General features: G+C 43.3%; 1 protein-coding gene across 2 annotated transcripts in view; it reads left to right on the top strand.

Annotated features, from left to right (window-relative positions):
• Nucleotides 1-27,890, top strand: part of SPATA17 (spermatogenesis associated 17) — a 262,104-nt gene that overhangs the window by 19,113 nt on the left and 215,101 nt on the right. The gene's annotated exons all lie outside the window — the stretch shown is intronic.

Here is a 27,890-nt window from a genome sequence, read left to right as displayed (position 1 = left end):
CATATGTGCACAGGAATTGTGGTTTGTCAACATCGCTCTGATCTATCGGCCTTGATTTTGTCGAGTTAGGAATACTGGGCTGGAAGTGGCACCCCCGAACGCTGTCCTCTAGTCCGAGGTCATAGCAGACTGCATTAATCTTGTCTGTTCTGGGACCCCCTCTGGTTGCTCACTCTCTGCTCACCTGTCTAGGTGACCTTAGCTGATGTTTTGGTTTCAGATATCACCATGGAGCAATTTCCATTCAACTTACACCAGCAAATAAACACCACGTTTTCCACCCTGTCACTGCCACTTGTAAAACAAAAATCCCATTTAGGAGTTTCTTTGACCACAAAGGTGACTATAGGTGGACAAGTTGGTCACTGATGAGTCTACTGGTTGTGTTGATCACTATACAGCAGGACCTGCTGCAACTTTACCCTTAGCTATGGTAAAGAGAATTGTTATATACTCTATATAACATCTAAGGATGCGTGGAGTTGTTTTGGCGATAATGGAAATACCAACTTTGCCATTAGTGAAATTTCTTTAGAAACAAAGCTTGAAAAATTTGTTTAAAAAAAAAAAGACAGTATTTTCTTGCCTTTCTTTATTATTATTATTATTATTATAATTTTTATAGTGCCAACAGTTTGAGCAATTTTAATTTTTAAATTAAAATTTATAAAGTAATTTAACTTTGCAATAAAAAGAGAAACAGCACAGTTAAAATACAGTTCAATACAGGAGGGTTAGAAGGCCTCTGCTCAAGAGAGCTTACAATCTAAAAGTGAGACAAATAGGTATTAACAGTATGAAGATTAGTTGGTGGAGGAAGTATGTTTGTTAGGAAGAAACAAGATAGGCTTCCAGAGATGAGTTTTCAGGGACTGTCTAAAGGTAGACAGAGTAGGAAATAGCCAGACAGATTGGGGTAAAGAGTTCCAGATGATGGGAGAGGCTCTGGAGAAGTCCTGGAGGTGAGCATTGGGGGAAGTGACTAGGAGGCTAGAAAGCAGGAGTTCTTGGGAGGAGCAGAGAGGATGGTTGTGAATGGCTTTGTATGTTATTAGGATTTTATTTTTTTTTCGGTGGGAAAGCAGAAGCAATTGGAAGGATTAGCAGAGAGAGATGGGGAACAGCAGCAGTCATGATAGACTGAAGGAGGGATACATTTTTTTTTTTTTTTGGTAGGATGTATTTAGCGTAGTTTCACAGCAGTGCCATAGGGGGAAGTGGATGGAACCACAGTGCTAAGCAGCAGACTAGTGCGCAATGAAATCAGAAAAGCTCACACAGTGCAGTAAAATAGTAAGACATTTCACTATAGGAGAGGAGCCTGTAATTGAAAGTAATGTTTGAGTTCAGTATTAAAGTGGAACTAGACTCATAAAAAAAAATAAACATTACAGGAGAGTTTTTTTTAACTTAAGGGAAATACAAAGGCTCTTCAGCCAAACAAAATAAAACTTTTTCTTGTTTAATGCAACAATTTAAAATTTTCTGTGTATAAACTGCATGTTGCATGCACTCCTGACTGGTTCCTTAACTCGTCTCCTGGGGATGGAACGAGGTGTCGGGGATGACGTAACCTCTGTGCACATGCACAAGACTTACATCATCAGTGACCACCCAATGGCCAAAGAGGAGCAAAACGGGACCTGCGAAAGAAGAGATGTAGAAGATTTTAATATAGAGAGAGCAACTGCTAGTCTGGACCAGCCAAAACTGGAGGAGGGCACACTAGGAGGTAAGTGTGCCAGATTATGTAAGATTATTTTGGTATTGTTTAAAGATACAAAAAAAATGTAAAAAAAAAAAAAAGATACTGTGGGATGGGTTATGTACTAAAACTGGAGAGTGAAAATTCTGGTGCAGCCGTGCATTGAAACCAATCAGCTTCCAAGTTTTATTGCCCAAGATTAAAACGGAGCTCCACCCAAAAGGGGAAGCTCCACTCTTCTGCTTCCTCCCCCCTTACGCTGCCACATTTGGCACCTTTTGGGGGGGGGGGGTACCTGGTTTTGACAGGAGTTTGCCCCTCCTCCTTCCCCTGCAGCCTTCTGGGACACTTCAGAGGTCCCAGAAGACTGCGGCCGATTCAAGTGCAGCGCATACGCAGTAGGAAACCGGCTATGTGGCCGCAAGACTTCACTGCCGGATTCCCTTAGCCAAGATGGCGACGCCAGCATCAGAGAGATGATTCAAGAATTGACTCGGGTGAGGACACCGCTGAATGACTAAGTGCCCTAATATTAAAAGTCAGTAGCTACAGTAATTGGAATTTTTTATTTTTTTTTTGGATGGGGGGGGCGGAACTCCTCTTTAATTGAATAAGCTGAAGTTAGAAGCTGATTGGCTACCATGCACAGCTGCACCAGATTCTGAGTGCTCCAGTTTTAGTAAAGCTTCCCCTCCACTATTTAGTTAAAGGTATATCTAAAGCCAAAACTTTGTTTTTCATTTTGGATAATGCAGGAAATAATTTAAAACTCCTATGATGTTTTTTTTTTTTTTTGTCACCATTAAAGGGGTTGTAAAGGTTAGTTAAAAAAAAAAAATAATAAAAAACACATTATACTTACCTCCTCTGTGCAAAGGTTTTGCACAGAGCAGCCCCGATCCTCCTCTTTTGGCTCCTCCTCTTCTCAAGTGCCCCCTAGGAGAGACGCTTTCAAAGGGTGCACTTGTGCGGGCGTGTTCCTGAGTCCTGCTGCTGCGTCCATTGACACAGACAGCAGAACTCAGCCCCGCCCCCCAGCTCCTGTGTCACTGGATTTGATTGACAGCAGTGGTGAGCCAATGGCTCCTGCTGCTATCAATCTATCCAATGAGGACCCAAGACAGCTGCTGGAGCTGCTGTGTTTGTCCCTGTCACTGGAACGATCGGGTTCATGTAAGTAAAAGGGGGGCTCTGGGGGGCTGCTGCACTACAGAAAGTTTTTCACCTTAATACATAGAATGCATTAAGATGAAAAACCTTGAGGGTTTATAACCCATTTTACTATTAGGGGAGATTTACCTTTACTTCCTGTCCTGTAGACAGGAGTAAGGCTGAGTTCACACTTGTGCGATGCGGGAACCGGCTTGATTCCAGTGCGGGTTCCCGCATCGCATGTCAACTGCAGGCAGTTCACACTGCCCTCTGTGAACTGCTGTGGGTGTCAATGTAAAGTTATTGAAACTCCCAGATCGGTTCACAGATCGCAGTACGAACTGTGAAATGGTACGGGAATCAGATTGCATATGAGTGAACACCCATGCGATCCGTTTCTAGTGCAAACCAAAAAAAGGGTCCTGTACCACTTTGGTCTGAATGTGATGTGAATTCAGCCATACAAACTGTACGGCTGAGTTTGCATCTAACAGACATCGCATGTGATCTGCAGAGCAATGCATTGCGAATCACATGCGATGTCTGTGTTCGCACCAGTTTGAACCCAGCCTGAGAATCACCAGAGCAAGTGTCTCTGCTCGAAGATACTCCCTTCTATCTGGTAAGGTGACAACTTAAAATTTTGGGCTTTCTCATACTTTTAATAAGGGGAATCTCCCCGGGGGGACGCAGGCAGCAATAAAAACTGACAGTAGATCTGAAGCCTCGTACACATGATCGGACTTTCCGACGGGAAATGTTTGATGACAGGCTGTTGGCGGTAAATCCGACCGTGTGTATGCTCCATCGGTCAATTGTTGTCGGACTTTCTGCCAACAAGTCTTGGCTAGCAGGTTTTCAAATTTTCCGTGGACAAATGTATGTTGTCTGGTTTTCCGAACATGTGTACACAAGTCCGACAGAAGTCCAAAGTACAAACACACATGCTCGGAAGCAAGGACGAGCCAGAAGCGGTCGGTCTTGTAAAGTTGTGTTTGTAATGGAGAATTACCATTCGTGTGGGGGGAAATTATGAAATCTCGAAATGCAGCACACATTCTCTTCTTCTTTAATGGGATAATAATGAAGCTGCTTTGCTGGTGATACTGATGGAGTTATTATAAACAAATTTTCAAAGGCTTTTTTTTTCTAGTGATATCAAGACTAATGTTATTATGTTTTTTTTTTTTTTTTTTTTTTTTTTTTATTTGGGCAAGTTACCACAACACCATTATCCCGTAGTTTTTAAGATCAAAGATACAACTATGTTGGTGTCCCTTGTTAATTTTACGTTGTATTTTTTTAAATGTAACTGCCTACTCCCAAACTGTCATTTGAAGTAAAACACATAGCCAAGCATTGTGTATACTACACAATTTTTTGTATTGTGCATTAAAAATGGAAAACAAATAAAATTAGACATGCTATCTGCCAATAGAACTTAACTAAAAAGTACATTCTATGCATCCAAAAATATAGAAAATATACCAAATCAAATCATTATTCAACCAAAAAAATAATATCAAAGCAATAACTCCAAGGTAATAATAAATAACATGTTATCTCCTCCGATCCCGCAACATGTCTGGTTGACAAACAGCCGTTCAGAAACTAACTGAAAAGCATGAAATGAAAAGTGCGAACTGAAAAGTGCGAAATGAAAAGCGCGAATCAACACTCATCAAACTTCTACTAACAGGAAATTAGCAGAAGGAGCCCAAAGGGTGGCGCTAAAGAGCTGAAAAACCACATAGTACGTCTAGTACGTCACTATGTTCGTAATTGTTGGCCAACAATTGTGTGGCCATGTGTATGCAAGTCAAGTTTGGGCCAACGCCCTTCGGACAAAATTCCACGGTTTTGTTGGCCAACAGTCCGATTGTGTGTACGAGGCTTAAGTCTTCTAACTGTTCTCTTTTCACCTCTCTATCCCCCAAAAAAAGTTTCGACTTTAGATTTACTGTGAGTGTAATCTCTAACCTCAGACAAGGTTTTATAAATGGATCAAAATAGAAAGAATAAGAAAAAAATATTCAGAGTAACAACTAAGAACCATTAAAAAACAGACCATGTGTTCCAAACACATATAGACATATTTGTTGGCATTCAGCTGACCACATCCAAGTTTATATCTACACAGTTTTTTTGAAAATTGAGGGTAGCATTTAGACTTCCACAAAAAAATAAAAAAATAAAGTCAATGGAAGCCAAACCAGAAACATGCTATTAAAATGTAGCGCGGAGCGGACTATAGAGTGAAACGTCCAGTCTGGAATGTCACGGAAGTGGCTGGGCATTAATCAAATGTGTGTGTGTGTAAACAGATAAGTCTCTAGTCTGATTTTAAAGATTTCTAGAAGGGGACATCTCTGAATAGATGAATACTCAACACTTGCCGCAGGGAAGCAATACAACATTAATCACATTATAATCAGTAGACTGGTAAAAATTTATTCCACGGAGCTCTATCCTGGACCAAACTACCTTGCCTTTAAATGTTTCTCTTTTACATACAGGTCTGTATCCCTGATGACTTTATGTTTTTAAAAGCTTCACACACGATGCGCCATTTCCTTTTTATAGGTCTTAATTTCAGCTTTACGCATCCACATTTAGGCATATCTTTATCATTCCCTCTGGTAAACAAGGCTTATCACCCCTCCCTGCCTTTAATAAGCCCCTACGATCTGTGCCATAAATTATTTCCTCGTTATCCAGAAAACGCAGCCAGCCCAGCCCTCAATCACTCCGCAGATGGGGACATAGATCAGAGGGCTGAATTGGTTTAGATAGTCATTTGTTTCCTGGAAGTCCTGATACAGTATGTATATGATAGTGTTCCATTCACTTATACATGTTGGTAGAATTAGACACCAAGATGAATTAAACAAACCAGCACTATTCAAAGGAAACATCTATTATTAAAAGAAAGTCAGGAGAACCTGGGAAGAATGCTGGGGTGGCACTGTTTGAAATTTAAAGGAGCATACTTTTTGTCACATATTTAAAATTTGATACTTTAAAAAAATGTCAGTGAAATAACTTTTTAAATGGTATTTATTTTGCATTGAAGAAGAAGTTTCACTACACTTTTTTGCTCCTTTTCCCCACTTTTTCCCATTTTTCTAGCTTGTATCATTACTGAGATAGCATGGTCAACATTGCTCCCCCTCTGCTCTAGCAAGGAGATAAATATTTAATTAACTATAATTGACAGCTCTTGTCTTGGGAACAGGTGCTTTTTTTTAGGTTGCTAGTATGCAAGTGGCCCTTGCTGCACTGCCTCCATGTTTGCTAGGAAGCAGGTGCCCACCTGCACCATAACAAGCAATGAAGCTTTTCTGTTTGCATACTAGCAACCAAGCACACTAGACAGTACTGGGTGCCTGCATCCTCCCCAGGCATGCTCAATGAACAGGGGGCGGTGGCAATTGAGTTCTGCTTGAGCTTAGCTTTAGTATTGTCCACAAATCGGTTTCCTATCAGGGGAGGAGCAGAGGTTCTGGAAAGCAAAGAATTAGCAAGGAATTTTCTTCATATTTTAATACTGTTTAATTGGAGATGTTAATACAGGTATTCAAACATGCGTGGACCTGTATTTAATTGTTTAACAATTATGAGAGTTCTTCCTTAAAGCGGGGGTCCACCTATCTATCGTTGTTTTTTTTTTTTAGTTCATTCACAAACTTTTCTTCTCAGCATTACATACTCACATATTGTGTGTAATATGTCCGCCTGTGTCAGATTTCATCGGAAAGAATAACTTATATTATTCACTGCAGGCGGTTTCCATCTTCATTGTGGGCATTTGAAGCCCACAAGCATTTATTTCCTGGATGTGGTGAATGCTGTGCTCCCAGCATTCACCGCTCGTTCCCGCACATGCTCAGTGGCATCCTGGGAAGCCTGAGACTAGCTCCCAGGAGTCTGGGAGAGGCTAGAAACACGCCTACTCCCATGGGAGGAGAACCAGGAAGTGCAAAGAAGAATAGAAAAATAAAAGGTAATTACGGCGATTTAAATTTTTTTAAATGGCATGTCAGCATCTAGGCAAGGAAGAGAATACATACAGATATTGTTCAAAATTTGGGTGGAACCCCGCTTTACGCTCATAAAGGCTATAGAAATGTTTGTTGTCTGTAATATAAACTTTTTAACAATAAGGCCACTTTCACACGGGCACCATAATCTCCATTTTCATCTGTCTTCCGTTCCGTTAAAATCCGGTTTCATCCGTTAATGTACACGTTTACATCCGTTTTTGTATCCGTTTTTATTAGTTTACAGCAGTTTCTGTGCCTTTAAGGAAATTACCCAGAAAGCATTGCTCCTCACATCCTACATTGCCATGCGTGAACAATTTGCCAACTACTTTCTATCTCCATCAGGAGAAGATCCATGGCAGTACCAATATATATAAATAATGCAGTGCAAATTTAAATGTATTAATTTATTTGGTTATTTCCTTGTGTTTTAATAGCATAAAAAGACACAAAAGCACATGATATGTTCAAAACCAGTTTTATTATTCTGAATAACCCCTTTAAAATAAAGTTTTTTTCACTTTGTTTTTTTATTTGTCAAAGTATGAACTTTGAATTATTTCTTCAAAATGGATCTTAACTGATCGGATGTTGACGAACATTGTCAGTTAATATCCATTTTGACGGATCTGGACGTAGCCTTGTACGTTAAAAAAAATGGATAAAAACGGAAGCGGTGGTTAACGGATGGTAAGGGATGGTCATCCGTTTGCCCATAGGACTGCATTGTCGTCCGTCGACGGATGGAAGAAAAACGGATAGAAGGTCCGTCCGTGTGAAAGGGGCCAAAAGGTACCATATTTATATGTTTGTTGTCTGTAATATAAACTTTTTAACAATAAAGGTACCATTTTTATTGTGGTGAGAGAGTGGGCATGGATTTACGGCCCCTTTACATCATGGGGCATACAGTAGCCAACATAACAACTGTTAAAGCAGTAGTAAACATGCTTAAAAGAAAAGAAAATTTCCCCGCAAGGTAAAGGTGTAATGTGCTAGTATGCATCGCATATTAGCACATTATGAAAGACTTACCTTGAAACAAAGCCCTCCAAGCAGTGCGCCGTCATTTCTGACCGTGCTTTCATATTCACTTGTTCTTCCTTCCAGGTTTGCGAGCTCTGGCCACTTGAATAGCTAAGCTGCAATGGCGTCACTTCCGCGCATGTACGTGGGAGTCTCTGCCGTGACACGGAGCTCTGAAGGAGCAGCATGAGTATGCCGTTCCTTTTGAACACATGCACCGGTGACGTCACTAGCCACATAAACACTGAATATCTCCTAAATGGTGCATATGTAGACTTAAGCTTCATGAACACTTCTGCTGGTAAAAGGATGTTTAGGAGTAGTTGGGCGTTTTTTTCAGCTGCCCCTGAACTCTCCTCTGTTATCTTATCAGTACATGTACACAGGGTCATTTGTAATCGTTTCTAGGCAGTTCAATTTAGAAGCATTTTTTGGAAAGCAGTAACTGGCATTTTGGAAAGCGGTAACTCGCGTTTAGCCGCGTTTCGTAAACAGGCGTTTAAAATTTTTGACTATTTGAAAAAAGAAAAAAAAGGCTTTTAAACGCAAACGCGGCTAAACGCGGCATGTAAACGTGGCAAAACTGAGGTTTTTAAACGGTTACTATCGGTTACTATCTGTCAAGTTAAACCGTTCAGGCGAGGTTGTAAAATGTCCCCATGTACATTAAGCCTTACCTGTAGGTACAAGTGTCCAGTGGGAGTTTACTATCACTTTAACACTTAGTAAACCAGAGAATGATAACTTTTTTTTTTTTTTTTTTTTAACAAAAACAGTGGTGCTTTATTGTTGTAAAAGATAAATTAGAGTTACAGAATACCATTCAACAGAGTAGAATACATTACATACGTAGATTACATATTTGAGGATAGGGAAATTAATATGCAAAACCCACAAACAATACATAAGGTTAATAGTACCATTCTCAACAAGTACCGTCCACCCTCCACCCTCCAAAACCCTTCCCTATTGTGATAAATAAACGTAGTGAACTGAATGTTTCTCTACGAGGCCATCCACGGAGCCCAAACTTTTTCAAATTTCCACGGACAGCCACGGTTTATATATGTCATTTTATACATGGGGATTACTGCCTCAATCTGTGCCTCCCAGGCTGAAAAGGATGGAGGGGAAGAATCTATCCATTTCATAAGTATTTCTTTTTTGGCATAGAAAAGAAGGAAGGAAATCAGTAATTTAAGATGATATGGCCTCTGCTCATCATCATGTATCCCCAACAACGCCATGGCCGGCAAAAGCGGAATAGAGGTCTGCAATCTGGAGTTGATTTCACCTACAATCTTAGTCCAAAATAGTGCAACAACTGGGCACTCCCAGAACATATGTATATATGTGCCTATATGGACTTTGCATTTAGGACACATGGGGTCTCTCTCGGGAAATATGCGATGGAGTCTCTGCGGGGTATAGTAGACCCTGTGTATAAATTTAACTTGAATCAATTTGTCCTTGGATGCTATCACTAATTTCGGGCCATACTCTAGACAGTCCTCCCATCCCTCCCTATCCAGTGACGGGATATCAGCCCGCCATCTTTCCCATAAATCATTAATCTTAGGGGAATCTCTTCCCAGCAACGCATTATATATTGAGGATAGGGGTTTAGACAAGTCTCCAGGGGATAGGAGATCTTCGATGGGGTCCGTCTGTAACAGGGGAGTCTGTGGGAATTGAGCCCTGGCCGCATGTCCCAGCTGTAGGTACCGGAACGCCATCCAGCGGGGCAGTCCAAATTTAGCCGAAAGCTCATGCAGGGAGAGCAGTTGACCCCCAGACATTACGTGTTCCAACAAGGTTACACCATATCTAGCCCACACCTGTGGGTCCGGTATCATACGGAAGTGTTTAAGTCGTGGGTTCCCCCACAGGGGATGAGCTGGAGACAATTGGCCAGGTCTCAAGTATCTGCGCCTAGCCGCTTCCCACACCCTCCAAGTTGCTCTAGTAGGCCCAGGGATCCCACAATATGCCTTGGGCCCTCTATAGGGAAAATTCCGAAGGTCCGTCAGGGAACCCAGAATATTCGCCTCGAGACAGGTTGCCACATTGGATCTAGAACCCTGGAACCACCAGTGTACCGTCACCAACATGGCTGCCCAAAAATATAACTGGAAATCTGGGAGGGCAAGTCCGCCCAAATCTGCAGGTAAACATAACGTAGTACGTGCCAACCTAGGGTTTCTCCCCGACCAAATAAAGGAACCCACTATACGGTCAATCTCCCTAAAAAACGAGGCGGGGACCCAGACCGGGCAGTTCCTAAACAGATAGTTAAATTTGGGCAGTATCATCATTTTAAGGAGACTAATGCGACCCAGAAGATTCAGAGGAAGACTCTCCCAGGCAGCACATTTCGAACGTAGGGTGTTCAGGACAGGGGTCAGGTTTTTTACAATAAAATCAGAGAGATTCCTAGTGATCACAACTCCAAGGTATTTAAATTCCCCAACCCTTTGTAGTGGGGAGGAGAGGGGTCCAGAGTTAACCTCATCATCTATAAAAAATAGGACTGATTTGGTCCAATTTATCTTAACTCCCGAGAGACCACCAAAACTGTCAAAAATACGCAGGGCAGCTTGAAGAGAGGGTCCAGCATCATTAAGGTACAATAATGCGTCGTCGGCATAGAGGGAGAGGCGCTCTTCCATCATACCCACCCGCAGGCCCAGAATGTCCGGAGCACACCTAATGGCAATTGCCAGAGGCTCCAGCGCCAGGGCGAACAGGCTGGGGGAGAGCGGGCATCCCTGCCTCGTACCACGAAACAGATCAAAGGAGTCTGAGACCCAATTGTTGGTGCGAACCCGTGCCCGGGGGGATCGGTACAGCAATCGTACTCCGTGAATAAATTTAGGACCGAATCCGAATCTACGCAAGGTTTCCCATAAAAACTTCCACTCAACAGAGTCGAAAGCCTTCTCGGCATCCAAAGAGGCAATAACCCTGGACCCCGTGTTGTCATGCGATGTTGCTAAGTTAAGGAATAGGCGCCTAATATTGATATCTGTGCCCTTGCCTGGCATAAATCCCGTCTGGTCTATACCCACTAGGTCTTCTATTACATGGGATAGTCGGGTGGCCAAGACCTTAGCAAAGATCTTGGCATCAGCATTTAGCAATGAGATGGGCCTGTACGATGCACAATCAAGAGGGTCTTTTCCTGGTTTAGGAACCAGTACAATAACCGCCTCATTCATTGAGTCAGGTAGGGCTGGCATATTTGCAAATTTAGAAAGCAGTGAAGTCAACTTAGGGGCCAGTAGTTCAGAAAAATTGGAGTAAAATTCAGATGGTAACCCATCTGCACCCGGGGCCTTCCCTCCCTTGAGATGTCCCATGGCAACCTGTATCTCCTCAAGTGTGATGTCAGCCTCCAGCCCCTCCCTTGCTTCCTCAGACAACACAGGGATAGACAGGGAGTCAAAAAAAGAGGACATGGATGAGTCCGATGCAACATCTCTAGAGGAGTAAACCTCCTGAAAGTATTCTCGGAAACGGTTATTAATATTAGCAGGGGCAGTAAGGATCTGGTCAGTATTGTCTCTAATGGAGCCTATGGGGGTTGAAGGTATGTTTCCCTTAGCTAGCCACGCAAGAAGCTTCCCATTTTTACCACCATGCTCGAACACGCGTTGAGCGGAGTATAACAAAGCCTTGTCGGTCTGGGCCATCCTAGTGGTGGATAGGTCACGCAGGGCCTTTTTCCACGCCCTATACCGGCCCTCCCCAGGAGCAGAAACGTATTCAGCCTCCAACCTGCCTGCCAGTGCCTCCAGCTCATCTATGGAGCGAGTAGAGTCACGCTTGAGCCGAGTGATACTATGCCCATACTCCCCTCGTATCCAAGCTTTAAATGAGTCCCATACAACAGGAGGGGCAGCTGATTCAGCATTGTCTGTCCAGAAGTTGCAGATAGAGGCCGTTAGGGGTTCCAACAGTCTCTCATCATTAGCCCAAAATCTGGACAAACGCCACAGGCGAGTCCCTGGTGGAACAGACAGCGTCAGTGTCAAGCACAATGGTGCGTGATCTGAAATTCCCCTGGGAAGCACAGACAGGTCATGTACATATTGTAATGCAGGGCCTGAGGCATAGACAAGATCAATTCTAGATAGCGTTTTGTGTGAGGCTGAATGGCAAGTGAAAACTTTCAGTGTCGGGTACAAGTGCCTCCAGACGTCAGTGAGGGCAAAAGTTTCCGCCCACTGCCTGAGGTCCGGGGTGTCCCGAGCCGAGGATTGCAGCCGATCAAGTTCCACCAGTGGAACCATGTTAAAGTCCCCCACGAGGTATACCAATGCGGTATCAAATTGCACCGCTATCTGCATGATCTCGTGAAGGACCCTGCCAGAGGCTGGCGGAGGAACATAAAGCCCAACTAGTACCACATTCTTATCAAATATATTAGCATGTATAACAACAAATCTCTCTTCTTTATCTGTTTTAACCTCAATCAGCCTAAACGGTAGTGTCTTGTGGACCAGGATGCTGACCCCTCGGGCATAGGTGGAAAAGGTGGAATGATAATTAAGGCCCACCCAGGCTTTCCTAAGGCATACCGTTTTGTTTTGCGGCAGATGTGTCTCCTGGAGAATACAGATCTGCGGGTTGTGGGATCGGAGGAAACGAAACACCAGGGAACGCTTAACAGCAGTATTAAGCCCCCGAACGTTCCATGAAATTACCTTTATCTCAGCCATGGAGTATGAGGTATAGTGGAAATGCAGTTATGTAACATACCAGACAGGCAGCATCCCAGTCCAGCCTCACATATATTGTTCTACATAGCACTGTGTAAATGGTTCTGCTCAAACATGCGTCATATCTAAAGCACCTGAAACAGTAAAATAGTGTTAACAAAAACAAACCCAGCAGAGAATGATAACTTTACAGACATTGCCTTATACAAGCTCAGAAGAGCTCATATGCAGCCCTAATCCAGCCGTCTCCCTCTGTTTCTTGCCCCCACACTTTTAAACTTGGCCCCGGCACTGACAGAGAGGAAGAGGAGTGGTAAGCAAGGATGCTGTGTGGATGCCCATCATGTCCTTCGCAATCAATTATGTCATTGTTTGTGAAGGCGTGGGCAGCCAGCCCTGACAGATGCAGTGGGAGGGTCCGAGATTCCCCCATTGAGGTCACTCAGGAGGGGAAGAGGAGGAGAGACCCGGCCAGTCAAGTGATCATGAATCACTGATCTGCAATGAGGTATTTACAGCTTTTTTTTTTTTATAAATCACTCACACAGAGGGGGACACTGCAATAGGGGACAGCACTGAAGGTGCATAAATGTTACAGTTATTCAAGCAGCGGGGGGGGGGCACTGTCACTAGCTGACAGGCAGGGAGGAGAGGGGGACATAGGAGACAGAAAGCAGGGCTGCGGATGACGGAGGCACGTAAACTGACCACGGTGTCAGGGCTCAGCAGGCATGATACACCGTGGTCAGTTTACATAGGGGAGGGTAGAAACTGGCAGGATCAGCTATATATATTAGGTGATAGAAGGGGACAAGTGACACAGCACAAGCACTGTGCTGTATAACATGCTTTAGAGTCCTTTCACAGTGGTCTGCGGCTGCGTTAGCGCTAAAGCACCGCTCGTTTTAACGGCGCTTTATCGCTGTTTAAGCTAGCGGCCAAAGAAGGATTTTAAAGTGCCCGTGTTGCCGCGTTTTCAAATCACTTTTTAGGCGCTTTGGAAGCTCTGCCCATTCATTTCAATGGGCAAGGTGTTTTGGGAGCATTGTATACGGTGCTTCCAAATCGCCGGAAAGATGCTGCTTGTAGGACTTTTCCTAACGTCCCGCAAGCGCACCTCCCCAGTGTGAAAAGACACACTGAAATGAATGGGAGGCGGTTTTCAGGCGTTATTTAGAGGCTATTTCTAGCGCTAAAATGCCTGAAAAGCGCCTCAGTGTGAAAGCGGTCTTAAAGGAGCAGGACTTTTTTTTTTTTTTGGGTTAACTAACGCTTTAATGCATTCCCTGCATTAAGGTAAAAAAACTCTCCACTACCTGTCCTACCCCTCCACCCCTAAACACACCTGGATACTGTCACTGCTCCAGCGCTTTCTCAGCTGCAATACCACTCCCACCACTTCCTGATTTTACAGTAGACACTGAGGACAGCCATAGGTTCCTGCTCCTGTCAGTCAACCTCCTGTGAGTAGGGAGCGGGGGCACGGTTTACCTGCACTGTGTGTATCTAGCTTGCACATATGTCTCCTTAGCACCTGGCTTGCTAAGGAGACAGCTGGAAGGGGGAGCAGCAGACAGAGGCAGAGAAAGACTTCTAAAAGAGGAGGTAAGGGACCTTTCTTTGCAATATAGTTGCACAGCGCAGATAAGTACAATATAACCTCTTTTTTATTATAACCAAAAAACATTTATCCTTTAGTAAAACTTTAAGCCCTTTGCCAGGGCATCCCTGTTGAGAAAGGCTGAGTTAGATAGAAGTAGGTTGTCAGTAACTTTTAGTGTTTCAGGTATGATAAATATGTCATAAGTATGTGCTATAATAAAACCTTTTTTGCCCTATTTAAAGCAATCTTCCTGGTCCACCCTGAGCCTGTATGTACAGTATCTCACAAAAGTGAGTACACCCTCACATTTTTGTAAATATTTTATTATATCTTTTCATGTGACAACACTGAAGAAATGACACTTTGCTACAATGTAAAGTAGTGAGTGTACAGCTTGTATAACAGTGTAAATTTGCTGTCCCCTCACAATAGCTCAACACACAGCCATTAGAGCCCTTGCACACTGGTGCAGTTTGCAGGCGCTATTGAGCTAATAATAGCGCCTGCAAACCGCCCCGAAAGTGCCCCTGCTTTCATTCCAGTGTGAAAGCCCCGAGGGCTTGCACACTGGAGCGATGCGCTGGCAGGACGGTAAAAAAAGTCCTGCCAGCAGCATCTCCGGATCGGTGAAGGAGCGGTGTGTATACCGCTCCCTTACCGCTCCTGCCCATTGAAATCAATGGGACGGCGCGGCTATACCGCCGGCAAAGCGCCTCTGCAGAGGCGCTTTGCGGTGGTATTTAACCCTTTCTCGCCCGCTAGCGGGGGGTAAAACCGCCCCGCTAGCGGCCGCATACCGACGGTAAAACGCCGCTAATAATAGCGGCGTTTTACCGCCGACGCCGCCCCCCGCCCCAGTGTGCAAGGGCTCTTAATGTCTAAACCGCTGGCAACAAAAGTTAGTAAGTGAAAATGTCCACATTGGACCCAAAGTGTCAATACTTTGTGTGGCCACCATTATTTTCCAGCACTGCCTTAACCCTTTTTGGGCATGGAGTTCACCAGAGCTTCACAGGTTGCCACTGGAGTCCTTTTTCACTCCTTCATGACGACATCATGGAGCTGGTGGATGTTAGAGACCTTGTGCTCCTCCACCTTCCATTTGAGGATGCCCTACAGATGCTCAATAGGGTTTAGGTCTGGAGACATGCTTGGCCAGTCCATCACCTTTACCACTTTACTTTTCAGAAAACTGTTTGCAGGCTTTCTTGTGTATCATCTTTAGAAGAGGCTTCATTCTGGGATGACAGGCATGGAGACCAATTTGATGCAGTGTGCAGCGTATGGTCTGACCACTGACAGGCTGACCCCCCACCCCTTCAACCTCTGCAGCAACTCTGGCAGCACTCATACGTCTATTGCCCAAAGACAACCTCTGGATATGACGCTGAGCAGCGCACTCAACTTCTTTGTTCGACCATGGGGAGGGCTGTTCTGAGTGGAACCTGTCCTGTTAAACTGCAGTATGGTCTTGGCCACCGTGCTGCAGCTCAGTTTCAAGGTCTTGGAAATCTTCTAATAGCCTAGGCTATCTTTATGTAGAGCAAAAATTATTTTTTTTCAGATCCTCAGAGAGTTCTTTGCCATGAGGTGCTGACTGTTGAACTTCCAGTGACCAGTATGAGAGAGTGAGAGCGATAACACCAAGTTTAACACACCTGCTCCCCATTCACACCTGGGACCTTGTAACACTAACGAGTCACATGACACTGGGGAGGGAAAGTGGCTAATTTGGCCCAATTTGGACATTTTCACTTAGGGGTGTACTCACTTTTGTTGCCAGCGGTTTAGACAATAATGGCTGTGTGTTGAGTTATTTTGAGGGGACAGCAAATTTACACTGTTATACAAGCTGTACACTCACTACTTTACATTGTAGCAAAGTGTCATTTCTTCAGTGTTGTGATATGAAAAAATATAATAAAATATTTAGAAAAATGTGAGGGGTGTACTCACTTTTGTGAGATACTGTATATTCCAATTAAGCACACTGCAACCCACTTCTTAAAAGATGCCGCATGCATGCAGGTGACAGCCTAATGGCATGAATTAGGCAAACTACTCCAATGTAATGAAAGTCGCCTGCACCAAGGATGACAAAAAAATGTAATTACATACTGTAGCTCTTTTATTAAAGTGCAAAACAAGTAGGCAGAAGCAGGTTGGGGTTTGTAATCCTCCATATAGAAACTGGATGTATTGGGTCACCCAGCAGGCTCTTTATAAAGCTTGGAGTACTCTGTGATTGATACAGGGCCTGCTGGGTGGCTCACAGCATTGCACTTCTATATAGAGGATTAACCATCTTAAAGTGACACTAAACAGTATCCTTATTCTCCAAAAATAATCTATACACATCCACTACTGTAAACTATTTTTCATGAAATAATTTCTGTTTTTCTGCCTGCTCGTAACATCCTCAATTAGCTCCTGAACCTTTCCTTTCCCCCTCACTTCTGTTTTTTGGAATGAGCGATGCACATTAGTTGCAGTCATGTGCACTGCTTTGTATACACTACACATCCCATAGTGTCAGGTACCTGGTTAGAGAGCCTGAAGTGCAAAGGAAGGCCTCTCGGACAGATCCAGCTCAGGGATCACTGATAGTGGGACAGTAACCACGAGAACATGGCAGGGTAAGAGTGCCTATGATCAGTCAAGTAGTCGGCGTAGTGGTAGTCAAACTTCACTGGGATATGCCAGAAGATGGTTGACAGCAGGGAGATGTGACAGCAGAGTAGGTTGGAAGCAGATGGGTGGTAGATGTGCAGCAGGAAGCAAAAGCCAGAAAATGATGTGCTGGACTGATAGAGCTGTAGCAGGCTGGAAGAGCTGGATGCAGTGTCAGACAAGCCTGGTCGGTAACGGGCAGGCAGATCAGGTATAGATGACAGACAGGAGAATGGTTGGGTCACAGGCCAATGCTGGCAACGGTGCACAGGTCAGGTAAGAGCAAAAGGCAAAGACAGAATCCGGGGAGAAGCCGAGGTTAGAGCAGGAAGCAGACAAGGATGGTCAGGAGCAAGCTGGGTCAAGATCAGAGGTCATGCACAAGAATCAGGAACATAAACAGAACACAATTATCCAGAGCAGAAGCCCTGTTTAAATAGTCTGTTTGGCGACAGTATTGGTGACAGGTGCATGTCTAGGAATGCACATGCGCATCTGCGAATGACTGTGCGCAGCTGCTTAGCCAGTTCCCGGCCAGCGAATGCTCATAGGTATGCGCCTCGGAACTCCACCTGTACTATGGCGAAGCCTTCCTTGACACATAGGGGTTGATTTACTAAAGACAAATGGACTGTACACTTTGCAAAGTGCAGTTGCACTCTGCAAGAGCAGTTGAGGCAGAGATTAGTTTATGAGCTGAATCTCTGCTGACTTCCATCATCTAATAATGTGCAAACAAAAATAACGTTTTTTTTTTAATTTCCCTTGCATGTGATTGGGTACTCTTTGCAAAGTGAAGCTTTACTTCATTTACTAAGCTCTGAAGCAACTGCACTTGCAGTCTATTTGCCTTTAGTAAATCAACCCTATAGTCTCTAGTCCATCTCAGCAGTGAGCAAGAGAGGTTGACTTTGTTCCTACATACAGTGGGACAATGGAGAACAAATGTAGACACCCTCTAACAGGAAGTCAGATCACAGCAGAAAAAAACGGAAGTTGAAGATTTGGAGGAGGCTGACAGCAATGGCAGGGACTCTTTTGAGTTAAAGTGATACCAAAGTCTAATGGGGCGTACACACGGTCGGACTTTTCAGCTACAAAAGTCCGACAGCCTGTCCGACAGACTTTCGACGGACTTTCGACGGACTTGCGGCGGACTTTCTAACGAACAGACTTGCCTACACACGATCACACAAAAGTCCGTCGAATTCTTACGTGATGACGTACACCGGACTAAAATAAGGAAGTTGATAGCCAGTAGCCAATAGCTGCCCTAGCGTGGGTTTTTGTCCGTCAGACTAGCATACAGACGAGCGGATTTTTCGACCGGACTCGAGTCCGTCGGAAAGATTTGAAGCATGTTTCAAATCTAAAGTCCGTCGGATTTGAGGCTGAAAAAGTCCGTTGAAAGTCCGGAGAAGCCCACACACGATCGGATTACCAGCCAGCTTTAGTCCGTCAGCGTCCGTTGGACTTTTGTAGACGAAAAGTCCGACCGTGTGTACGCGGCATAAATGTTTTTTACCTTAATGCATTCTCAAGTAAAAAAAACACCCCATTACTTGTCCTAACCCCCCATCCCTAAACATTTACCTGGCTCTATGTCACCGCTCCAGAACTGCTCCCCTCAGTTTCTCCTTTCATAGGAGAAGCAGAGAGCAGCAGAGCCATAGGCTCCCATTGCTGTCAGTCAAATTCCTGTGAGGAGGGAACGAGGGGTGTGGCTTACTGACTCAGGACTCAATAGGAGCATGCACACATGGGTGCCTCCTTCAAACCCGGCATGCTACAGGAGGCACCCAGAGGAGGAAGGACCCAATAGTGCCACTGGGGACTGCCAGAAGAGGAAGAAAGTGATCTTTCTGTGAAATATTACACAGACCAGGTGAGTATTACCTCTTTTTTATTTAAGAAAAATAAATGTGCCTTTAGTATAACTTTAAGTATACATGCTTGATTTGAATTTTCTTTTTTTAAACTAGAGTATATCATTTTAATTTGCGACTCCCTGAATTCATTGATATTCGCATAGGACAGCCTTTTAGAAATGTGGGAAAAGAAGTCCCTGACTGTCACAGTCAGGGGACAGGCTCAGAAACACAGCAGCTATAGCAGTAAAGAGGCTTCCACCAACCAGGTCATCCTGGTAGATGACACAGGCTCACCCAAGGTGCAGAGTCTAAGTACTAACCGATATTCACCAGAGCTCCTGATGGTGGAGATGGGTTTTGCTGCCTGTTACTACCAGGTCGTGGTTCTCAGGAACGCCCCACCAGGATGTGAGCAACCTGGGATCCAGTAGCAGATATAACAGGTAGGGATCAAAAAGAAGTGTAGTCAGTAAACAAGCCAAAGGTCAGTATGAAGTGGCTGTAGGTTGGGATCATGCAGAAGCATATTCGAGGAACATAGCATAGTCAAGTGGAAATAAGGACAGCTGCATGTACGCAAAGGAGCAAGCTATCGGATGGAGAGAGCATAATAATTTATCAAACAGGAAGTGCAGAGACATGACTTAAATCAGGAAGTTCATGGGAGGAGCAAAGAGTTCAAGGTTCACCAGAAACAAGAGACAAGGCATGATTATCCTAAGAGATCAGATAGGTCACTGTCCATCATCATCCACGGTGGCACAGCAAGAAGAGCCACAGCCAGACACCACAGAGGTCGCAGGTTTTTTTTTAAAAATGGACTGCACTGAACCACGTGGTGCTGTGGCACCATTGGGATTTGCTGCTGCTAGAGAGCAGCACGTTTCTCTTTTGTGTCTTGCACATGCGAGATTTTGCGTACTTTCCTGACACGCAAAAATGTAAACCTAGAAACCTAGCCTATTCTGCTAATATGAGCTATGAGAATACAAAGCGGCAAACCTAGTTTCTAACTTCAATAACTCTGCCCAATACATTTTATTAAGTCAAATTTTATCAGGATATTTGGCTAAACAGGACCATTAAAAGACCACATAAACAAGGGAGCCTTTACTAAAAAAAAAAAAAAAATTGTACCTGAAATCTTCAGCTTTCACTTCATATGAAAGTTCAGCGATAACTTTTAGAACATGGGTTCTCATACGTGCAATAAGCGATTTCTGCATCTCAGATGAGTAACCACTGACAACATTGATCTTTTTAGCTATCTGTAAGGGGGTATTCTTCCCAATGACCACAGATGTAAGAAACATTCTTCACATTGACCATAACACTGATGTACTGTGAGCTGTAAATATAAGAATTATTAGCAGTTATTTCAAGGGTTCCTCCATGTTAAAAAAAAAGTCGACAAAGGCTGTTTTAGAACCTCTCTCATTTTTATTTCTGTGTGTCCCCACTAGGGAGATTTTCCCCATACTGTACTTCCATTCCTAGTGACCATTGTCACTTCTACTAGAACATATCTTACAACAGGGATGCAGACAACAATAATAACCTAACAAAGATTCTAAACCTTCCATAGCTTCACTCTTTTTAAAAAAAAATTATTTTTATTTCCATGTTGAAGTTCACTTCATGTCCAATTGACCGCCATTACTGCTAAGGTAGAAACCTTCCATAGATAAAACATAGACAACAACAAAAAACAAGCAAAGGTTGTAATCCATACTGCAAAAAGCTTTGACTACAGTCCCATTTTTATTTTTTTCATGTTATGCTGGGTATACACCAGTAGAATTAAAGATGTAAATTCGTATGAGAAAACGTAGGAAAATTTGTATGGGAATTGTCAGTGCTTTCAAATGCCGTTCAGAAGTAGTTCAAGATTTCATTTGTTTTTAACACTTGATTTTGAAAACAATGGAATTTACACCTCGAAAACCACATACATTGTTAGAAATTTGAACGTTCAAGAAAAATTTTCTATCCTGCTCCTTCAAATTTTCTTCTTACTGTGGCCAAATACGAACATCGATTTGACCCCACTAATGGATTTGAAAAAGAACAAATGCTCTCACAACAAAAAATTCTACTAGTGTATACCCAGTTGTAGATGGAGTAGGGAATGGTTAAAGCTGAACTCCAGCCTTACCTGTAGTCTTGCAGAAATGTACAAAATAAAAGTTGTTTTATTTCACTGCACAATGGGAGCTTCTTACAGTATTCATAAGAAGCTGCAATAAGTCATAGAGCCTGCCTCATTTCCTGACTGGAGGATGTCCAGCACCATCTAACCCAGTGGTTGCCAACCAGTTCTCCGTGGATCACTGATGATCCACGAGAAAAGTTTGGTGGTCCCCAGGGGTTCTGCCGCAAATTAACATTGTGGCGGATGTATACCACCTCATGTTGTTTCCAGTGTTGTTCTCAATACTCACTGACAGTCAATACTGTCAACATGCATTAATAACTGATGCCTCCTCTGTAGTTCTGGCTCATGTAAACTCAAAGGGAAGTGCGGGGGGTAGTGCAGAGAGCAGTAGGTGAAGAAGGAGGGGACTTCCAATGGCAGCGCTGATCACAGACTGTGGGAGGGAGCACGATGCTTGAGTACATGGCTGGATAAGGAGGTGAGACCCAATGATGAGTCTGTGTAGGGCAGGGATCCTCAAACTACGGCCCTCCAGCTGTTGCGGAACTACACATCCCATGAGGCATTGTAAAACTCTGACATTCACAGACATGATTAGGCATGATGGGAAGTGTAGTTCCGCAACAGCTGGAGGGCCATAGTTTGAAGACCCCTGGTGTAGGGCATAGACATATGCATTCGTTTTTGTCCGAATGCATTTTCGTCCGAATTTCAGGTATTTTCGTTATCGTTTTAACAAACGATAACGAAAGTGCAGAATCCGAAAAACAAAAGATCCGACATAAACAAATGCTTTATTTTCGTTTTCGTTGCTACAACAGTTCGATATAGATAGGAGATTCGACATGATGATGACAATAACAATCTGCGTCCATCAAACCTGTGGTCGAATGTGCCTAACCTTAAGGCCCGGTTCACACTGATGCGAGTTCATGACGAATGTGATGCGTCAAAAACACTTTAAATTCGCATGTCATCCCTAAAGTCATTGTTTTCAATGACGGTCGTTCACAAACATGCGTTGCGATTCCTCTACGAATGCGATGCAATTAAAAAAAGGGTCTTGTGCGAGTTTACTGCGTTGCGTTGCGAATTTAGTCTCCATAGACATCAATGTAAATCGTTCTTGAAACGCATTGAGGGTTCACATATGTGCGAATTCCACCACACTACTCTCCATAAAAACCAGGAAGTACACAGGAAGTTAACACCTTTTTTTTACATTATGATTCCATTGGCTAGAATATCAATCGCAGCTATGTCCAACGCGGTAAATTCGCACCTCACAAAGAACAAAAAAAAGGAACAAAATCACAGCGCATCAGTGTGAACCGGGCCTAACTCTATTAGTCCAAGATTATTCTACATAGAGAGAAAAGATTTGACGTAGGGGAGAAAAGATTCAACGTAGGGGAGAAAAGATCGCAGCTGGAATTGGGTGGGGGAAGTAAAATAAAAATAATGATGATGATGAATGTTATTGGCTGATTGCAACCAAAGAGGAGGAGCAGTAAAATAGCTAGAACTAAGTACACACATACTTTGGCTTATGGTGTCTGTTGAAAGTTCTAAGAAGATTCGACGGAGCAGGTAAACTATACGGCGTCGTACAGTTTAGCTGCTCTGTCGAATCTTCTTTGAACATCGGACAGACACCATAAGCCTTCAATGACAGATTCAACCTTAATTTGGATTTTCGGACGAATGCAATTTTTAACGAAAAACGAAATAAATAAAAATGAATTTCGGGAGTAACTAAATAAATTTATTTTTCGGACGAAAACAAAATTCCGAAACAAAATATTTCAGTGTGCACATGTCTAGTAGGGCAGCAGTGTGATGCAAAGTGCGGGGTGGGCAAAGGGGGGCAGAGAGCTGGATCATTGTGTGTATAAGGCAGCAGTGTGATCCAGGGGAGGGGGCCAGAGAGCCAGAGCATTATGTGTATAAGGCAGCAGTTTGATCCAGGTGGAGGGGGGGAAGAGAGCCGGAGCATTGTGTATAAGGCAGCAGTGTGATCCAGGGGGAGGGGGGCAGAGAGCCGAAGCATTGTGTGTATAAGGCAGCAGTTTGATCCAGGGGGAGGGGGGGAAGAGAGCCGGAGCATTGTGTATAAGGCAGCAGTGTGATCCAGGGGGAGGGGGGCAGAGAGCCGGAGCATTGTGTGTATAAGGCAGCAGTTTAAACCAGGAGAGGGGGGTAAAGAGCAGGAGCATTGTGTATAAGGCAGCAGTGTGATCCAGGGGGAAGGGGGCAGAGATCTGGAGCATTGTGTGTATAAGGCAGCAGTTTGATCCAGGGGAGGGGGGCAGAGAGCCGGAGCATTGTGTGTATAAGCCATGTAAAATTCATACAGTATTAGTGGTCCACGGGATTCAAAATTGTAAGTTTAGTGGTCCATGAGGTCTTAAAGGTTTGCAACCACTGATCTAACCTAAGAACAAAAATGTAATATATTGCAGCTTACCAGTGCTTACAGTGCCTTGAAAAAATATTCATACCCCTTAAAATTTTCCACATTTTGTCATGTTACAACCAAAAACCTAAATGTATTTTATTGGGATTTTATATGATAGACCAACACAAAGTGACACATAATTGTGGAGTGAAAGGAAAATGATCAATGGTTTTCAAATTTTTTTACAAATAAATATGTGAAAAGTTTGATGTGCATTTGTATTCAGCCCCCTTTACTCTGATACCCCTAACTAAAATCTAGTAGAACCAATTGCCTTCAGAAGTCACCTAATTAGAATATAAAATCTACCTGTGTGTAATTTAATCTCCATGTAAATACAGCTGTTCCGTGAAGCCCTCAGAGGTTTGTTAGAGAACCTTAGTGAACAAACAGCATCATGAAGGCCAAGTAACACACCAGACAGGTCAGTGATAAAGTTGTGGAGAAAGTGGTTTCATTATCCTGACTGGACGTCATATGACATCCAGCAGGATAAACCGCTAGTGCGCACACGTGGGAGCGTGCAGCGCGACGATTAGTGGTGTGGTGTGTCAGTCTGACGCACAGCATCTCTGATCCTGCTAAAGAGCCTATGACGTAAGCTCTTTACCACGTGATTAGCTGTATCCAATCACAGCAGCTGATCACATGGTAATCAGGAAGAGCCATTTATCAGATTTTCCTCTACTCGCACTGACAGGCACGATAATCAGCGCATTGATTTAACAGTGCAGACTCATCAAGGATGCCCACTGGAAACCACCAGGTGAGCCCACCAGGGATGCCAATCTTTGCCCATTAGAATGGCACTCTGTGCCCATCACTGATGCCTGTCAATGCCTCCTAATAAGTGCTGCCTATAAGTGCCATCTATCAGTGCCGCCCATTAGTGCCGCCTATAAGTGCCCACCAGTGCCACCTATCAGTTCCACCTATGAGTGTCCATCAGTGCTGCTTATCAATGCTGCATATAAGTGCCTCATCATTAGTGCCAATCAGTAATGCCTCATCAGTGCCCATCAGTGAAGTAGAAAACATACTTATTTACAAAGTTTTGTAACAGAAACAAAGATAAACTTTTTTTTTTTTCAAATTTTTTTATTTGGAGCACAAAAAATAAAAACCCCACTGGTGACCAAATACTACCAAATAAAAAAGCTCTATTTGTGGGGAAAAAAAATGACAAATACTTTATTTGGGTACAGTGTAGCATGACTGACATGAATTGTCATTCAAAGTGAGACAGCGCTGAAAGCTGAAAATTGGACAGGGCAGGAAGGGGGTGAAAGTGCCCAGTATTAAAGTTGTTTAAGCAGGGTTAGGTTATAAAAAAAATATCCCAAGCTTTGAACATCTCACGGAGCACTGTTCAATCCATCATCTGAAAATGGAAAGAGTATGACACAACTGCAAACCTACCAAGACATGGCCGTCCACCTAAACTGACAGGCTGGGCAAGGAGAGCATTAATCAGAGAAGCAGCCAAGAGGCCCATGGTAACTCTGGAGGAGCTGCAGAGATCCACAGCTCAGGTGGGGAATCTGTCCACAGGACAACTATTATGCCGCGTACACATGATTGGAATTTCCGACAACAAATGTTCGAAGGGAGCTTGTTGTCAGATATTCCAACTGTGTGTAGGCTCCATTGGATATTTTTTGTTGGAATTTCCAACAACAAAAATTTGAGAGCTGGTTCAAAAATTTTCCGACAACAAAATCCATTGTTGGAAATTCCGATCGTGTGTACACAATTCCGACGCACAAAATTCCATGCATGCTCGGAATCAAACAGAAGAGCCGTACTGGCTATTGAACTTCATTTTTCTCGGCTCGTTGTACGTGTTGTAAGTAACCGCGTTCTTGACGTTTGGAATTTCCAACAACATTTGTGCGACCGTGTGTATGCAAGACAAGTTTGAGCCAACATCCTTCAGAAATCCCAGGATTTCGTTGTCAGAATGTCCGATTGTGTGTACGCGGCATTAGTCATGCACTCTACAAATCTGGCCTTTATGGAAGAGTGGCAAGAAGAAAGCCATTGTTGAAAGAAAGCCGTAAGAAGTCCTGTTTGCAGTTTGCAAGAAGCCATGTGGGGGACACAGCAAACATGTGAAAGAAGGTGCTCTGGTCAGATGAGACCAAAATTGAACTTTTTGGCCTAAAAGAAAAAAGCTATGTGTGGTGTTAAACTAACACTGCACATCACCCTGAACACACCATCCCCACCGTGAAACATGGTGGTGGCAGCATCATGTTGTGGGGATGCTTTTCTTGGGCACAGACAGGGAGGCTGTTAAGAATTGATTGGAAGTTGGATGGAGCCAAATACAGGGCAATCTTAGAAGAAAACCTGTAATGCCCCGTACACACGATCGGATTTTCCGCCAACAAAACCGTGGATTGTTGTTCAAAGGTTGTTGGCTCAAACTTGTCTTGCATACACACAGTCACACAAATGTTGGCCAACAATTATGAACGTGGGAACGTGGGAACGTGGTGACGTACAAGACCTACGAAGAGCCGAGAAAAAGGAAGTTCAATAGCCAGTGCGGCTCTTTCTGCTTGATTCTGAGCATGCGTGAACTTTTGTGCGACGGACTTGTGTACACACGATCAGACTTTCTGACAACAAAGTTTTGTTGACGGAAAATGTGAGAACCTGCTTGCAAACATTTGTTGGCAGAAAGTTCGACAGCAAATGTTCGATGGAGCATGTACACGGCCGGACTTTCCGACAACAAGCTCACATCCAACATTTCCCATCGGAAAATATGTTTGTACACGGCATTAGAGTCTGCAAAAGACCTGAGACTGGGGTGGAGGTTCATTTTCCAGCAGGACAAAGACACTAAACATACAGCCAGAGCTACAATGGAATGGTTTATATCAAAGCAAATTCATGTGTTAGAATGGCCAAGTCTAGACCTAAATTCTATTGAGAATCTGTGGCAAGACTTGACAATTGCTGTTCACAGACGCTCTCCATCCAATATGACAGAGCTTGAGCTATTTAGCAAAGAAGAATGGGCAAAAATGTCACTCTCTAGATGTGCAAAGCTGGTGGAGACATCCCCAAAAGACTTGCAGCTGTAATTACAGCGAAAGGTGGTTCTCCAAAGTATTGACTCAGGGGGGCTGAATACAAATGCACCCCACACTTTTCACATAATTAGCTGTAAAAAAAATTGAAAATCATTTATCATTTTCCTTACACATAGTTGTGCCACTTTGTGTTGGTCTATCATAAAATCCCAATAAAATACATTAACGTTTTTGGTTGTAGCATGACAAAATGTGGAAAATTCCAAGGAGTATGAATACTTTTTCAAGGTACTGTAGATGTGGTGGCTGCATTGCATTTTCCTTTTTGCAGGTTTTTTTTTTATTTTTTATGATGAACCAAACAGTAACACTTTTCCTGTCCTTGCATGACAACATTCACTCTCTGTACTGAATCTTTGAAGAAGCAGAACTACAGAACACTTCCTCCTCTCATCTTCATAACATAGGTGTTCTGAAGTATACAGGAGTAACCCGATCAGGACTGATAACACTTCTATGAGATAAAACTACAGAGTACACAGGACACAAAAGAGTATTTGGATTTCTTGCAGGATCAACAGGTGTTTTATACCATTTATTAAATAGATATAACAAAACACTTTCAATAGTAAATTTAACAGACCAAAATAGAGAAGTTTACTGTAATGCCCTGTACACATGGTCGGACTTTCCGATGGAATATGTGCGATTGGAGCTTGTTGTCGGAAATTCCGACCATGTGTGGGCTCCATCGGACTTTTTCCATCGGAATTTCCGACACACAAAGTTTGAGAGCATGCTATAAAATTTTCCGACAACAAAATCCGATCCTTTAAATTCCGATCGTGTGTAGACAAATCTGACGGACAAAGTGCCACGCATGCTCAGAATAAATTAAGAGACGAAAGCTATTGGCTATGGCCCCGTTTATAGTCCCGACGTACGTGTTTTACATCATCGCGTTCAGAACGATCGGATTTTCCGACAACTTTGTGTGACCGTATGTATGCAAGACAAGTTCGAGCCAACATCCTTCGGAAAAAATCCATGGATTTTGTTGTCGGAATGTCCGATCAATGTCCGACCCTGTGTACAGGGCATTAGAGTTTACAAAAACTTTAAATCTCTTTATCTTTCTTTTCTTCCCCATCTACATATTGCAACAGTAATTTTGACTTTAAAAACTGCTCACTAATTAAACACCAGGAACGACTCTGTCGCACCCATAATGGATAAAGCGAGAGCCGAAAAACGCGGCAGCATCATTGTCTTCATTTGTAAATAACATATTGCAGCCAACTGTTTCTTAATTGCCCAGCCTGTTGATAAATAATCCAGCCCTGCTGCTCGCCACAGACAATTTGCTTTGGATCAGACTCGGCAATTCAAATAACACTAATTATTTATGATTTTATGATGTTAAAATGAATATTAAATGAAAG

The sequence above is a fragment of the Aquarana catesbeiana genome, linkage group LG04 (assembly GCF_042186555.1).
Source record: "Aquarana catesbeiana isolate 2022-GZ linkage group LG04, ASM4218655v1, whole genome shotgun sequence".
Lineage (NCBI taxonomy): Eukaryota > Metazoa > Chordata > Amphibia > Anura > Ranidae > Aquarana > Aquarana catesbeiana.
The sequence above is the reverse complement of the archived record's forward strand: the minus strand, read 5'-3'. Positions and strand labels throughout refer to the sequence as shown.